Source organism: Vulpes vulpes, chromosome 7 (assembly GCF_048418805.1).
Source record: "Vulpes vulpes isolate BD-2025 chromosome 7, VulVul3, whole genome shotgun sequence".
NCBI classification, from domain to species: domain Eukaryota; kingdom Metazoa; phylum Chordata; class Mammalia; order Carnivora; family Canidae; genus Vulpes; species Vulpes vulpes.
This window is the reverse complement of record NC_132786.1, coordinates 104,625,528-104,642,573: the sequence shown is the minus strand read 5'-3', so window position 1 is coordinate 104,642,573 and position 17,046 is coordinate 104,625,528. Positions and strand designations below refer to the sequence as shown.

The window sequence follows — 17,046 nt, the reverse complement described above, 5'->3', positions numbered from 1 at the left end:
ATGAATCTACAAGAAGGTTCAATCCCTATCTCAACTATTTTATTTTCTATTTTTTGTTTCATAGTTGGTATTTATTAACTCTTAAAATATAAAGCTTACTTCAAAATGTAAAAAATAGGGATGCCTGGGTAGTTCAGCAGTCGAGCGTCTGCCTTAAGCTCAGGGTGTGATCCCAGGATCCAGGATCAAGTCCCACGGGCTCCCTGTGGGGAGCCTGCTTCTCGCTCTGCCTGTGTCTCTGCCTCCTTCTCTGTCTCTCAGGAATAAATAAATAAATCTTTTTTAAAAAGTAAAAAATACAAAATGGTATAAAATAAAAACTCTCCCTCTTCCTCCTACCTCTTAGTCATTTTTTAGTATCCTTCTAGAGCTATTTTATGCATATGCAACACATACACATACTTATGATTGCCCCCCTTCCTTTTCTGTAAATGGTGGACTCACATATGGCCCCTTCTATGCCTCACTCTTTACTTAACAATGTAGACTGCTCCACAGCTATCCACAGAGCATCCCTGTCTCTTTTCGTGGCTGTGTACTCTTCCCTTGTGCAAATGCACTATAATTCATGTCCACCAGCTTCCACTTATAGAAACTCTTGCTATTATAAAGAGTGAACACTGAATTTATCTGGAGGATAAATTTCTTTAAGTGGAATCTGAGTCAAGCCAGACCATGTGAATTATTAATTCTGATAGACACTGGCTCGGTGGCCCCTACGGAAACTAATACACATTCACCAACCCTGTATGTGTGAGTTCTGTTTTCCCACAGACTTCCTAACATGGATGGTTTTCAAAATGTTTTTCTCTTTGTCAATCCCAAATAAATGAAATGTGGTAATATTTCAGTGCAATCGAATTAGAATTTGAAAAATTACACGTGAGGTCAAGCATTTTTTATACATTTAGGAGCCACTAATTATTTTCTATGGATTGTTCATTCACAGCCTTTGACCATTTTCCTCACTGATTTGTAGGACTTCTTTATGTATTAGGAAAATAATCCTTAATACATAACATGAAATGCAAGTATATTTTTCTAATATGTATTGTCTTTTGCTTCTGGGGGTTCTACAATGCCAACTGTTATTAGGTAATGAATTTTATTGATCATTTCCTTATGGCTTCTAAGTTTTGCACCATACTTAGAAAGCCCATGCCTACTGCAAAGTTATAAAAACATTTTCCTTTGGATGTTTCCAGAAACCAATCATCCATAAGCAGTGAAAAGTTATCTTCTATGGTCATGAATTACATCGTGGCCATAATGTACACAAATAGAATTTAAGGGTTGTTTTTTTTTTAAGATTTTATTTATTTATTCATGACAGATACACAGAGGGAGGCAGAGACACAAGCAGAGGGAGAAGCAGGCTCCCTGCAGGAAGCCTGATGTGGGACTCGATCCCAGGACCCCGGGATCACACCCTGAGCCAAAGGCAGACACTCAACCACTCTGAGCCACCCAGATGCCCCAGAATTTAAGGTTTTTAAAGTAACATTTATTTTCTAATGTGCTCAGTTTGTAAAGCACTGTCCCCCTGACAGCCAGTGAGGCAGGCAGCTCATCTGTCTCATTTTACAGAAGAGGATACCAACACCCAGAAAGGATAAATGACCACAGAAAGCCACACCATGTGGTCCAGACTCAAACAGAGGGCTCCTGAAGGCCAGAAGTTGTGCTCTCCTCTCCCCTATACCACCTCTCTTAACAAAGGGACAACATCTACATGCATTAAAAATCTTATTTTATATAGGGGATCCCTGGGTGGCTCAGCGGTTTAGCATCTACCTTGGGCCCACGGCCTGATCCTAGAGACCCGGGATTGGGTCCCACGACGGGCTCCCTGCATGGAGCCTGCTTCTCCCTCTGCCTGTGTCTCTGTCTCTGTGTGTACGTGTGTGTCTCTCATGAATAAATAAAATCTTTAAAAAAAAATCTTAAAGGACATCTCCAAAGTCATTTCTAAATAACTGCAAAAGTAAGTGAATAATAAACTTCCTATTTTAAAAAAAGTGCTTATTTAAGTGGGTCGCACAGTGATCCAATTAAACAGTGATTCATCCTCAAATGCCCGTGCCAATGTTCTCACCAACTGTCAGAATTCCATGTTCTATAGTGTGCCTATATAACCTCACAAATTTAATTGAAAAAAAAAGAAACGTAGAAGTTCCCAAGAGGGGCGCCTGGTGGCTCAGTGGGCTAAGCGTCTGCCTTCGGCTCCTGTCCTGATCTCAGGATCCTAGTGATGTAGGAACAAAATAGGGGCAGGCAGGGCTAGGCAGGGAAAGAGAAGGGAAAGGCCCCAGAGTCAGGCTCCTACCCCAAGAAAACAGAGATAAGACAATAAAAACAAAAAAATAAATCTGGCTCCCTAGCTCCAAAATGTTAGGGAGTATCCTTTTAATGACTACTAGGCAATCACAGAAACCCCAATGTAGGAAATGTTATAAAGGAGATACTAACCTGAAAGAAGGGAACACCTGGTTTGGGCTCATGACATTTACAAAAAAAACATCTTGTTTGTTATTATGATAGTTGTAAGTACACCATGTTTCTTCCAAATATCCACCCTGATATCACTTAGAAATTTGCCAAGTACCCTGGTCAGTTTCCTATAAAAGATAGACCATAAAAAGCCCCTGTTGGTAACCTTGTCGGGACGCCTCTCATTTTTGAGTTTTCTCTGTATCTCTGCTTAATAAACTTCAATCACTTTGCTCACTCTGGGGTCCCTGAGATTCATTCTTCAGCTGCGTGAGACAAGAACCAAGCTCTCCCGTATCAGTAGGATGGAGCCCGGGTCGGGTTCTCTGCTCAGAGGGGAGTCTGCTTCTCCCTCTCCCACATCCGGGCTCATGTTTGCTCTCTCTCTCAAGGAAATGAAATCTGAAAGAGAGAGAGAGAGAGAGAGAGAGAAGAAAAGAGAGAAAAAGAAAGAAAGAAAGAAAGAAGAAAGAAAGAAAGAAAGAAAGAAAGAAAGAAAGAAAGAAAAAAGAAAGAGAGAGAAAGAGAGAGAGAGAAAGAGAGAGAGAAAGAGAGAAGGAAGGAAGGAAGGAAGGAAGGAAGGAAGGAAGGAAGGAAAGGGAAGAAGAAAGAAAGAAAGAAAGAAAGAAAGAAAGAAAGAAAGAAAGAAAGAAAGAAAAGAAAGAAAGAAAGAAAGAAAAAGAAATTAAAGAAAAAAGATAAGCTCCCAAGATTCCACGGCTTCTGAGTGGATCACAATGAGCAGCACTTCCCATTTGGGGGAAGGGGAGAAAGTGAAGAGTATCCCAATCATGGGGCGCTCTTTTCAACTTTCACATACCCCTCAGCCTTCCCCATCACCAACCCAACAGGCCCACCCCAGAAGGTCACTGCATGCCCCCTCAAGTGCACTGATGATAGAAAGTTTTTGAAAACCACTGTTTCAGAGGACAGGGTCTGTATCTGCACAACCCCTATAAAGCACACTCCTCTGGTTCTCCAACCAACCCCTCGTCTCAGCTCCTCTGCACACTCATGGTGTCTAGCTGCCCTACAGGTCAGTTCTGAAACTCCCACCTCAGGCCCTTTGTGCCTCTTGTTCCCTCTAATGTCCCCCCGCCCCCCTTCCCCGACTACATCCCCTCCAATCCACCACGGTGGCTCCTTCCCCTCCTGCAGGTCTTGATTTAAATGCCACCTCCTCAGAGGGGCCTCCCCTGACCACCCACTAGAGCAGACTCCCCCAGTAATGCTCTACTCTTTTATTTTCTCCTTAGAATTTATCACAGTCTGTATTATTTTATCTATTAATCTATTCTGTTGTTTATTATCTGTCCTCTCAAAGGTCCCAGGAGGGCAGGGACCTTGTCCAAATTATTCAGTGCTTTATAACCCAAGTACTTAGCAGAGTGCCTGGCATATAGTAAGTGCCCAATAAATATTGGGTCAATTAATTTGATTGAATTAGTCCCAACTAATTTTCTCCATATCTGCATCGCCATCAGGTTTCAAAGCAGGCCAATGGGCTGGGAGGAGGGGCCCCGAGAATAAGGCGCCTGCCTCTCCTGCCAGCCCTCTTCTCACTCGTGGTTCACCATTCACCTTGGGAGAAAAGAAAGCTTTTAGCCAGCAACAGCCCAGAGGGAATGTCTTCAAGACCACATGTCTTCCTCTATTGTTTTCTGTCTTCCTCCTGACCTAACTCCACTGGACAGCAGAGGATGAAAATGGGGAATAACATTAGTTATGCCACTAATAATCAGAAATGGTAATCAAAGTAACAACAGCAGATTGCTAACTATGTGCCAGACACTGTGAGGAGCTTGTAACATGAATGATCTAATCCTCAAGATAGCCAAATAGCATTACTTCAGTTTTACAAATAAGGAAACTGTGCCCAGGGTCATGTGGCTACTAAGTGAAGGAGCTGGGATCCAAACCTAGGTAACCAGCCCTCCAACTCACCACACACTACCCCCTACGCCCAGCATGGCATCCCTGCTACATCCTTAGAAATAAATGCTTAAAAGATAGCAACCAGGACAGTCTGGGTGGCTCTGCGGTTTAGCGTCGCCTTCAGCCCCGGGTGTGATCCTGGGGACCCAGGATCGAGTCCCACGTCGGGCTCCCTGCATGGAGCCTGCTTCTCCCTCTGCCTGTGTCTCTGCCTATCTCTCTCTCTCTCTGTGTCTCTCATGAATAAAAATTAAAAAAAAAAAAAAAAAGATAGCAACCAGTCTCAAATGCTTTAGGGAGGTGAGGTGGGGGCAGAGTTCTGTCTGTATATGAACCTGGGAAACCAGCAACCAAACATCTAGACATGCCTTTCTCATCCTCAGAAAGGAGTTATACTGAGAGAAGGGTAGTACATTCCCGTGACAGAGCTCTTTAGTGCCCATGGCTATAAAGGACCCTCTAAGAATAGAGGACAATGACAATTCAATTCAATAAGTAATCACTGAGCACCTACTGTGTGATACTTCTAGGTCTGGTCCTGGTGAGGGGTATTTTTTTTTTAATGGTTAAGTTACACTCTCCGAGTTCTATGACCTAAGGATGGCCAGACACAGATATGAAACAGTTCACTTGTAATGCAAAGCTCACTGTATGTGAAAAAAGAAAAGTAGTACTGAGAACAAGGCTATAGGAAGAATGGAGAGGGAGAGGCTTTGTGGAGAAGGTAGGGCTTGATGAGGCTTCAATATTTGCATTAGGACAAGCACAGAAAACAGGACCAGGTGATTAAGAAGCAGTATCACTTTTGGAGATCTAAGGCCCCAGCCCCCCAGGAGTGGAGAAGCTGTGTTGGTAGAAGAGTTCAAGGGAGTGTCTAGAAGGGCTCCAATGGGCATCTAGGATGGGAAAGTCCCTGCAGGATAAGAGGAGGAATTTGAACTTCGACCCTGCTGGAAGGCAGAGAGGAATGAATTGCCATGACATGATCACTAGGATTCATCTGGGGATGGCGTGGAGGATGGATTGACAGGGAGAGACATTACTGGCAGGGAGCTTCATCAGGGGGGTGCTAGGATGCTCGAGCCAGCAGGAGAGATCATGGACTCAAGGTGGGCAGGGGCGATGGAAAAGCACTTGAAAGTAACAAAAAGCAGAACACAGAGGGTGTTGGGAACAGTGAAACTATTCTGTAGGATACGGGAATGGTGGACACACGTCAGGCCTTTGTCAAAACCCACAGAGTGTACAACACCGTGAGCGAACCTTGATGTAAAGCATAGACTTTGGGGGCACCTGGGTGGCTCAGGTCATGATCCCAGGGTCCTGGGATCAAGTCCCGCATCAGGTCCCCTGCAGGAAGCCTGCTTCTCCCTCTGCCTGTCTCTCCCTCTCTGTGTCCCTCATGAATAAATAAATTAAATCTTTAAAAAAAAAAAAAAAGTGTGGACTCTGGATGATAATGGGGGAGGTGAGGCAGGCAGTATATAGGATCTCTCTGTGCTCTCCCCCGGTTCTGCTGTGAACCTAAAACTGCTCTTTAAAAAAAGTCTATTTAAAAATATGTATCTAGTGAGAAAAACTTAGACAAGAGCATGATAGGGAAAAGAGAGTCAAGGATGACTCACTAGCCAGGTGACTGGAAAAAGACTGGTCACCAGCAGAAAAGAAGAAGTCAGCAAGGGGAGAGCTGAGAGAGAAAGATGAGGTTGGGTGGGACCACACTGACACGCTGGAGGACGGCCACAAAGAACAACAAAACCACCTCAGGCCTTTGGAGAACAGTAGGGACAGAGGTAAATAAAGGACGCAGGCAGGCAAATGAGAGCCAACAGTGAGCATTCAATGTTCCTCTTTCAAACCGAGTGACAAATTCCCTTTCGAAAAGGAAAAGCGTTGCAACACACTGGAAACTGTGTTTTGGTGTCTTCACGCTGGCCACCTCTGGCGCAAAGAAGCGCAGCCTGACAACACCAGTTCAGTCACTTGTGAGAAGAGTTGTGACCTTCTGGTCAAGTTCAAATCTGCCCAAAGTGACATCAGTCCAGGTATGAAGAAGTGGCAGGTAAGGTGAGGGCCATGCAAGAAGGGAGACTTCACATTTAAGCAAGACTTTGCGGACTCCCCCTAAGAGGAGTTGGAAGGGCCTGGTGTATGGGAAAGCAGAGCTGCTGCGAATTCCCGTGCTGCCCTTTGTCAAGGGAAAGTATTTAACCTTCTGGTGACTTCGCTTCCCTCACCTGTAAAAAGGGGGACACCTGCCCACTTCATGAATCTGCTGCAAAGACCGAACGAGCCAACATGGAGGCGTGTGTGCCTAGGGCTCACTGTGGCAGCCACTGTCACCGTTCACTACTGGCCTTCCTGGACTCTTCCAAGACCCCCAAGGGAAATTCCTGAGGTCTCTTCCTCAGGGTCACAGAGCATTTGCTCCTTTAAAAACTGTTCTCTTGGGACGCCTGGGTGGCTCAGTGGTTGAGTGTCTGGCTTTGGCTCAAGGTGTGATCCTGAGGTCCTGGGATCGAGTCCCGCACGGGGAGCCTGCTTCTCCCTCTGCCTGTGTCTCAGCCTCTCTCTCTCTCTGTCTCTCATGAATAAATAAATAAAATCTTTAAAAATAATAATAATGAAATAAAAACTGTTCTCTTCAAGTACCTATTTTGTCAGATGGAACAGTAATATATATATTTTTTTTTTATGATAGTCACAGAGAGAGAGAGAGAGGCAGAGACACAGGCAGAGGGAGAAGCAGGCTCCATGCACCGGGAGCCCGATGTGGGATTCGATCCCGGGTCTCCAGGATCGCGCCCCGGGCCAAAGGCAGGCGCCAAACCGCTGCGCCACCTAGGGATCCCTTTTTTTTTTTTTTTAATATTTTAGAGGCAAAAAATTTTAGATCTATACGCTCTGAAACTCAGCCCACATGTGTGCAATACATCCCTTGACCATGGCCTGCAGCCAGTCATTTCCCCACGGATATCCAGTGCCTGACCTTGATCAAAGAAGGTGAAGATAAGCCATATAGAGAGTCCTTTTTAATGTGGATAGAATACCAAAGTTATTATTCCTTATTGGTCAAAGCACTGACTGCAATCCAAGGGCATCTGATGTGTGTTTGTTTATAGACCAGTGTAGCAAAGTTCTCAAAACAGAGGTCACAGTTTTTCAAGGTTTCTCAACTGTGAGGGAAATGAGCTAACTAAAAAAAAAAACAAAAAAAAAAAACCCAACAACAACAACAAAAAAAAAAAAACAAAAAAAAAAAACAGCATCCGGTCTGCGTTTCCTTGTAAATCATTGCATTGATTTCCTGGCATAGGAACTTACATGTGTGTTTGAGCAGAAGGTAGCCCAGATTCTGGGGGTCTGGTCATCCAGAGGTAGCTGATAATAAGCCTCTGTGTCTCCTGCTCTGAGATACCAGAACCTGGAGCTATGATCACACCACCCCCAACCCAGCCAGAGACCTGGGGCTGCTGCAAGGACAACTGCCTTCTCCCCTTTTTACCTTCCTCCCCAGATCTTCCAAATGCTACTCTACTATATGGAGAACTACTGTGGCGGTAAGAAAAGGGAAGAAAATTGCCAGGCAATAGAAAACTTTTCTTTGCGTGTTTGTATTTCTAATTCCTAAGGAGCCCAGGTCTCCAACATACAAAGCGGCTTATTGTGCTCTGCACTTTGAACTGTCTGGGTTCATAAGTCTGAGGAAGGAACTGGGGAGCAGCCATAGTCATAGAGGGAAAAGCCTGGAACTCAGAGGTAAGTGAGGCAGGAGGGAGGGGCAGGGCTCAGAGCAGAGAGAAGGCAGGTTAGGAGCCCCATGGGCTGACTTCTCCCTAACCTAGTTAAGTCTGCTGAGCCAGCAACGTACCCGGTGGCACAGATCACTCCATCAGTACATCAGCGCTGACACCAAGGTAGAGCAGAGACAGCAGGGGAGCCCTCACCCACTCGCACCCTAGGATGCACCCACTTGCAGAAAACCTGAGAGGACTTTGGAACTCCTTGGGCCGTGGGCTTGTGGGTTCTCACCAAGGTTTGTTAGTTTTCTAAGAAACAGGAGGCCCCCCCAGATGCCACTTGAGTTAAAAGAGAATGTGCCTTTCTTCCCCTAAAACTAATTAAACAGCCTGATTATCCTGCTTAACATCAAACCACCACAGGAACCCATCCCAAAGCAAAGAATGAAGGGACATCCACCCCGACTTTGCTTGCACTCCACAGGTCTTATGTGGCACCCAGCTTCTCTCAGTGAAAGGTGGTAAACTGGGACAGACCCAACAAGCAGGAGTGGACAATGCCTCTCCAGAGGCACCCCAACCTCTTTGAAATTAGTCCTCAAAAGGTCAAGCTCGTGTAGTGTGACCCCACCCTGACCCTCTCCCACCCACCCTATACTCATGGCCCTGCCACCAGTCTCAGCCACTTGCAGGGACCATCCAGTCCACCCTGTGGGGCTGGGCAAATCAAGGGGATTACAGGTTCCAATGTATATTCTTAAAAAGATTATTCTGGGGGCACCTGGGTGGCTCTGTCATTTAAGCATCCAACTCTTGGCTCAGGTCCCAATCTCATGGCTCCTCGGGCTCCATGCGCAGTGAGAGTCTGCTTGGATATTCTCTCCCCCTGCCCCTTCCCATACCACCACCCCCCTTCTAATAAATCTTTAAAGAAAAAAGATTACTGCTGGGGCACCTGGGTGGTTCAGTCAGTTAAGCATCTGCCTTTGGCTCAGGTCGTGATCCTAGGTTCCTGGAATCAAGTACCACATCAGGCTCCCTGCTGAGGGGACCCTGCTTCTCCATCTGCCCCTACCCTTGCTTGTGCTCTCTCTCTTTCAAATAAAGAAATAAAACCTTAAAAAAACTACTCTGGCTGATTTGGGAAACTAGATTGTGTGGGGAGCAGAGTGGAACAAGAGATGGGATCAGAAGCTGAGACGAACGTGCATGACGGCAGCCTGAGCTAAGGGGGACCTGGGGCAAGGAACTGAGCACAGGTAGATGGGAAAATCAGCCACTGAACTGGCTCAGAGATGGGGTGAGGAAATGGCTCCCCGAGCTAGCCCGGACAAATGGGACGGATGGCAGTAATAGTATCTTCAGATGGGCAAGGGAGGAGGCTGACAGGTTGGGTGAGACTGGAGAGCAGAGGAGGGATGACCAACAAGTTAAAGAAGCTCCAGTTTCTGAGGTCACAATCTGCACAGACACCTCCATGGTCCTGTACTGCATTTTGCATTCAAAATGCTGCGTTCTCCTTCTTAAAGAGACTGCCAAACTGCCTAAGTGTTAGGCCCTACAAAACTGGGGAGGGGATGATCAATACTGCTGGGCAAGTTAATTAAAATGTGCATGACACATCCAAGGAGTCAGATTCGATGTCAACTGCATTATCCTGGAGCTCCTGGAGCTCACAAGAGAGCCAGACATCCAAGAATTAGTGGTTTAAAATCACGGAAATGAATAAAACTGGCTTGTCCAGTATTTGTCACTGCATCTGGATCACATGGGAATCAAGATACGGATTCTCAGGTCTCATTCCAGATCCACTGGACTATTTGGAGATATGGCCCAGAAATCTGTTTTAACAAGTTTCCCAGATCATTCTTATGCACAAAAACATCTGAAAATGGCAGATCTCAGGAGAAAATGTGGAGAAACAAAAGAGGACCCAGGATGGGCCAAGGAGCTGCCAAATGGAGGGGACAGTGGGCACAGATCATTTATCTGGTTATTAATAAACTTAAACATTTTCATATACAAATATGAATTATCTATTAATAGCCTTTGCCCATATTTCTATCAGATTTTCTTTTTTCTATTGATTTCCAAGACTCTATGCCTGTTATCTGTCTTGCAAGTATTGGCTTTACTAACTTGTCATCTGCCTTTCAACTTTGTTTATGACATCTTTCTTCTTACAGAAGTATAATGTTTCACAACATTAAATCAATATTTTCCTTTATGGTTTCTGAGTTTTATTAAAGTCGTCAAACTCTAATAAATAACTCCAAAGTTATTTTTAAAAACCATCTCAGGGGCAGCCCGGGTGGCTCAGCGGTTTAGCACCACCTTCAGCCCAGGGCATGATCCTGGAGACCCGGGATCGAGTCCCATGTTGGGCTCCCTGCAGGGAGCCTGCTTCTCCCTCTGACTGTGGCTCTGCCTCTCTCTCTCTCTCTCTCTCTCTCACGGATAAATAAATAAAATATTTTTAAAGGCCCATCTCATCTACATATGTATTTTAATGTCTGTAATTCGGTTTTGATATTTAACCTTTAAATGGAATGTATTTTTATGAATGGGGTAAGGCAACCGTCTTAACAGACTTAACCATAGTCATTTCTGACATACCTTCAATTCCTGTCTTCACAACACAACCATTTCTGGACTCCCCATCCCTGGTCCTGTAGGCTACATTTTGAAATCTGGCTGAACAATTCATTTCAGAATGTACTGCCTCCCAGGACAAAGCTACTTTTCCAGGTAAACTTCATCAGTCTGTAAAAATTAAAGTTAAAGGGTTGGCTTAAACTAATAAAGATCTCAAGACCTTTCAGTCTTGCTTAGTCATTGGAGCATCAGCCTTGGGCCAGAGGATGGCCTTACTTCCTAGTGACTCACACGCTACACAGAAATCTCAGACTTCATGGAATTTTGAATTTACAAACCTCGCAAGAAAAATGCTCTGACACTACAATTTGGCCCAGAGGCCCACACAGCCTCTTTGTGACTCAACTAATGTGTGTTCTGAACCTTGCCCCATTTTCTCCCCGGTTTTTATGCTCCCGGCTCATACCTTTCAGAGCTGCTGATGCCCTTCCTGAGTCACAGTAAAGTGGTTCAGCTAATAACGTGACATGCCAAAGGATGTTGTATTTTGAGAGGCACTTCCAGAAAGATGTGCTGGCCTCACATACTGCGGCGACCTAGCAGGAGAGGAGGGAGTCTTTTGGCATCTCATAATTTCTTCACCTGGCACCACTTACTTATTCCAAAGGGAAACAAGTGAGTGTGAGGGGAAGAAGAGCCCAGCAGACCTGGGTTTTAGCCCCCTTTCCATTTCTAATTAGCTGTGTAGTTCAGATTAAGTTACTCTGCCTCTACACAGGGCCTTTGCTGCCTCATTCATAAAAAGAAATTATTGGAATAGAATGATCATTTCTAATCTTGCTTTCCACCACAGGTGACCCTTTAAGAATTGGAAGCAAGCTGTGCACCCAGAATAATGCCCCTTTGCACTTGAGTATAAAATCAGACATTTTCAGGGGACTCATAGATCCCCTAAAGCCTGTATCTGTATTCCTAGGCTCAAGATCACAGAGACCTACCACAAGCTGTTAAAAATAACAGAGAATACAACAAATATATACAGAATCACAAAACTTGAAGTGAAGTTGAATCATTTGCAAAACTGGGAGCATCTCCTCTGCAGATACTAGGAGGAAGGAGGAGTTAGTTAAGGAAAAATAAATCAAAGTGCCATTAAGACATGCCCTTGGGGAGCCTGGGTGGCTCAGTGGTTGAGCGTCTGCCTTTGGCTCAGGGCATGATCCCGGGGGTCCTTGGATCTAGTCCCGCATCGGGCTCCCTGCAGGGAACCTGCCTCTCCCTCTGCCTATGTCTTTGCCTCTCTCTCTGTGTCTCTCATGAATAAATAAAATCTTTAAAAAAAAAAAAAAAAAAAAGACTTGCTTTAATTGAAGCCTGACTCAGCCTTTCACATACATTTACAGGGGACTGGGTGAGAGCACCCATTCCAGAACCAGGCTGCCCAGTTCAAATCTTGGCCCCATCACTAACTAGTTGTCTGCCCTGGACTCTGTGCCACAGTTTCTTCATCTGTAATAAAAAAAAAAAAAAAAAAAAAAAAAGGAGGGTGAGGGGTAGAGGTTGTACCAATCTCAAGGACTGTTAATAATATACATAGGGTATTGAAACAGAGCCTGGCCTATAGTGAGCCCTAAGTAACTATCAGCTATTACAGAAAGGTGGCACACATTTGCTGAGTGGTTAAAACTGTGAGCTGTGAAGTTTAGGGAAGTCTTAAATATCTTGATGCCTTAGTTTCCCCCAAATGTAAATAGGATCTGCTTCATAAGCTTTTTGTGGGGATTAATGAGGCTGTCACATAAAAACTCTCACCATGCCTACCATGTAGTAAATGCTCAATAAATGTCAGCTATTGCTATTAACAATTCTGGGAGGGAAAGGTGATCATTACCTGTTTTTAAATTTCCGAATAAAGGCTAAGTTTTTTTTGTTTTTTTTTGGTAAAGGCTAAGTTAGACAGTGTGCCCTGCCGATATAGTACCTCAGCTAGCAAATGACTGTGTCAAGACTTCAACTCTGATGAGTCTGAAACCACAATTTGTAATCCCAAACCTGTACTATCTCTTATTTGAACAGGGCTAAGAGAGCATAAATGCTGATTCATACTTACTACTTACCAAGAGAAAGAACAAAGGTGGGCGGTAACAGTCTAAAATTAGGGGTATCCTCCACAGAGGTCAACCCTGACTTTGACAAAAAGCCCTTCTTGCCACTCTCCAAAATGAAAGACTACAGAGGCTGGACCCCAGTCTTAGCCAGTTCTAAGCTTTTCGCAAGTGGTTGTTAAACCACAGCAATGACACCAAAAGAGGAAAAAAGAAGCCATTTCCTACAACAGCTTCACTAACAAAGTGAACCTTTTTAAACGAAAATAGAGATCCTAAGGCTGAAAAAAAGATATCAAGACTGCTCCGAAGCTACGTGAAAACTGCCCTCTAGAACACAAACGTCAGTCTTGCACTAATACATTTTTATTTAGCAGAGAATGACAGTTTATATCTACTTTGGGGACATCAAGCTCCAAGAGGCCTTCCCCTAAGTAGAATAAGAGGAAGTTCTCCCCACAGCCAAGAGTGGCCCGGAGAGAAGTGCAGTGTCAAGCAAGGACCCCTGGTGAGGGGCCGCCTCACCTGAGCAGGTGGGTAGGTCCCCAGGCTTCCCACACCAATTTCCTCACCGGGGAGCCGGGATGGTCGGCACTGGGACTTTGTGAAATGGGCGGCAGAAGAAACAGGATGATCAGCTCAATAGAAGTCGGTGCTCATCACGTTGCTTCCCTTCTTCATACACTGACTTCTAAAGGGGATTTCATTTTTGGACCTTTACCCGGAGCATCCCCAGTCGTCCGTCTTAAGTCTACCGCTGCTCGGGACAAAAGAGGCCCGAGGAAGAGCCAGCACTGGAAGCGACTGGCACAAGGGCAGGCGCCCTCACCTCCCGTGCCCAGCGCCTCCCTCCCGCGGCTCCCGCTGGCTCTCCCCGGCCTCCCCCTCACCCCTGCCGGGCGCAGCCCCGGGGAGGCCAGCGAGCTCTGCACTCCGACCCGCCCCTGCCCGCGCCCGCGCCCCCGCCCCCACCCCCACCCCAGGGTGGCAGTCAGATGCCCCCCTGCAATCTAGGCCTGTCTCTGCTTCCATCTGGGCTGAAAGTCTCCCCCCACCCCTCCCCGGGCCTTAGTTTCCCCGTCCTTAAAACGGAAGATTTGAAGGAGGTCACGTGAAAGCCTCGATCCTGCTGCAAATGTCCAATTCCATCATTCTTACAAGTAAACGTGTCTTGCAAGGAGCAGACGCCCTTCCTCTCGGGCGGGACGGGTTGCCCCGCGTGCCGGTGCCCACTGCCCACAACAACCCGCGGAGCCTCACACAAGTACGATGCATCAGAACTGAAAAACAGGCTGTTGCTTTCCCGCGGCACCAAAGCTGCTCATCATCACCATCACCATCATCACCATCATCACCATCACCATCATCACCATCATCAGTCAACCTGGGTCTTCTGCCGGGCCTCTTCCCTCAATCCCGCAATCCCAAACCCCCGCCTACCCTTCCCGATTTCTAAACTCAAAGCCACCCCGCTGGTGGGTTTTAAAAAAGAGAAAAACAAACCCGCCCCACCCGGCCTGGTGTAAGGAGTCCGAGCACTTTCTCTGGCACCCCGGCTCCCACCTCCGCCCCGCCCTCGCCGGGTGTCCCTCCCCGGGTGTCCCTCCTCGGGTGTCCCTGGACCCTCTCCCGGTGTCCCCGGTAACGCTCTCCGAGCCCCGGCCGCCCGGCGAACGAGCCGACCATTTCTTCCTCCCCCCACATCCCTGCCGGGAAGGCGGCAGCTCCCCGCTGCGATCCCGGGCGCCCCAAGCTCTTCCCAGCCCGCAGGCAGCGGCTCCGGGGGGTGTGATGGGGGCGCAGCGGCCCCCTGGAAAGACGAGGGCGGCGGGCTCGCCGCGGTGCCCACCCCGCAGGGCTCCAGCCACTTACGCTCCTCCGCGCAGGGCCGAGCCGGCGGACTTTGCTGACTCAAAGGCGCGGCGGCGGCGGCGACGAGCGCCCAGGAGCGCCCCCGAGCGCAGCCCCGCGCGCCCCGCGCACGTAGCGGCCCCGCGCCCGCGCTCGGCGCCCGCAGACCTCGTGGGGCCGCCCGGCCGCCCGCTTCCGCCGCCCCGGCCGCCGCCGCACCGCCCCGCGCAGCGCAGGTGCAGCCCCGCGCCGCCCGCGAGCCCCGCCCTCCCGCCGCCGAAGGCCCGCAGGGGCTGCCGCGAGCGCTGCGGCCGCCGGGGGGCGCCCCGGGGCCCGGATTCCGCGCCCCGCTCCGCGCGTCCCCCAAAGCCCGCGAGGGAGCCCACGATACCCGCCCGCGCTCGCCGGGGCGCCGAGGCTGAAGGTGCCAGCGGCATCCTCCGCCTCGCCGCCTGCCAGCCGCCGGGAGCCCTAACCCCGCCCCCTTAGTGACCCGGAGGCCTGATGCCCGGGGAGAGAGACGGATGGATAGATCTGGGACCAACTAGAAAGGTGGACCCTAGGCGGTGGCCCCTATGGGGGTGTTCGCTGTAAAATTCTTTCAGCTTTGCTGTATGTTTGAAATGTTTCGTTAATAAAACTTCTAGGGGCAAGAAATGAGATGTGCCAAAGGGGCCCGAATCAGGAAACCATCTCCCAAATGGCACCCTGGGCTGAGTGTGGCCCACCTGTTCGCTTGGGAAACCCCCAGAATCGCTTAAACAGCACCTGGATGACCACGGGCCAGAATGCTAACGTAGCTTTATACATCATTTTTACAAGCACGAATTTTCCCGAACGACACAGCCGGCTGCAGATTATCATTCAGGGCCATTTCAGGCCCACTAGAAAAATGTGCATATCTGTCCTCCACACCTAAACTGACTCGGCATAACAAAACTTCTAAATCTACAATGTTAGCGTATTAACGTCCTGGATCCTGAACATGCATGCACCGGTGTTGACAAAATTTAACAGAGTAAATTTTAAAAGATTTTCTTGGCTTTATTCACCGATTCACGAATCGGGCTGCATCCCAGCTAGCAGCTAGAAAGGAGCTCTGAGGAGCTATACCCTATGAAAGATTTTGTAGGAGGAAGGGAGCAGGACAAGTTATGGGAACAAAAAGCAGGTTGGTTGTGCACGGGTTATTTCCCTTTAGGGCTTAGCAGGGGCCTCTCAAGCAGAGTCCCTAGCCGGTGCTAACCAGATTATTCCTGATTGACTGGTTTAAGATTGCATTTCTGGGAGACAGCAGAACTGTAAGGAAGTCTCAGTTTGGTGGTGTGGGGCTTAGCATAACTGACTCCATCTGGGGTCTGTGTCTTGTTTTTAACATCGCTATTTAACTTCTAAAAATCGCACACAAGTCATAATACACAGTGAGTGTAAACATGATCGCTTTTGAAAATCAAATTAAAGTGTATGTTTCAAATTCTTGTTCCTCTGCCCCACAAAAGTATTGACTGGAAAACAAAATGCAGTGTATGTCTAAGATCCCAAGAGATTCTGGAAAATTAAAAACTTTCTGGATATTATCATTTCCAAGGCACAACTTTACAACCGTAGACAGAGTAGCAAAAAAAATCTTTGGGGAGTCTATAGGAGGTCATTTAAATATCTGTTAGAATTGTGACCCTCAATAGGAGAAAGAAAATTATCATATGGTTTCACCCATACGTGGAATATAAGAAGTAGTGAAAGGGATCATAAGGGAAGGAGGAGAAACTGAGTGGGGAAAAATTAGAGATGAAGATAAACCATGGGAGACTCTTGACTCTGGGAAACAAAGGGAGGGTTGCTGGAGGGGAGGTGGGAATGGGGTAACTGGGTGACCGGCATTAAGGAGGGCCAGTGTTGTGATTAGCACTGGCTATTATACTATATGTTGGCACATTAAATTTTAAGTAAGTAAATAAATACTTTTAAAAAAAAAAAAGAATTATGACCCTAACAGAACAGAAGAAAACAAAAAGAATTCAGAATAGAATGAAGCAATAATGGAGTATTTTAATCCATTCCATGGGTGTAGCAGCTGGATGGTATTACTGGTGTTACTGGCTTAAAATTATAATGTGCAACCTGAATCCAGAGGATGGAGCTAAGTGACTACCACCTTTTTAGGTTCTGACTTTGTTGGGACGCCTGGGTAGCTCAGCCGTTTAGCACCTGCCTTCTGCCCAGGGTGTGATCCTGGAATCCTGGGATCAAGTCCTGCATCGGGCTCCCTGCATGGAGCCTGCTTCTCCCTCTGCTTGTATCTCTGCCTCTCTCTCTCTGTCTCTCATGAA

The 17,046-nt window shown here is 47.2% G+C and overlaps 1 protein-coding gene across 11 annotated transcripts in view; it reads right to left on the bottom strand.

Moving 5' to 3' along the window:
* The window catches only part of SNX10 (sorting nexin 10), a 75,128-nt gene extending 60,200 nt beyond the window's left edge, over positions 1–14,928 (bottom strand). The window contains exons 1-2 of one of the 11 annotated variants that reach the window (XM_072764593.1): positions 14,024–14,319; positions 13,391–13,556 (exon numbers count right to left, since the gene is read on the bottom strand). The gene's annotated coding sequence lies outside the window, so the exon portion shown is untranslated. Of the gene's footprint in view, positions 1–2,469; positions 2,619–13,390; positions 13,720–14,023; positions 14,320–14,737 lie in introns of those variants that run through there. The other 10 variants (XM_072764599.1, XM_072764597.1, XM_072764595.1 and 7 more) reach the window with 10 other exon arrangements.
* Positions 14,929–17,046: the final 2,118 nt, after the last annotated feature.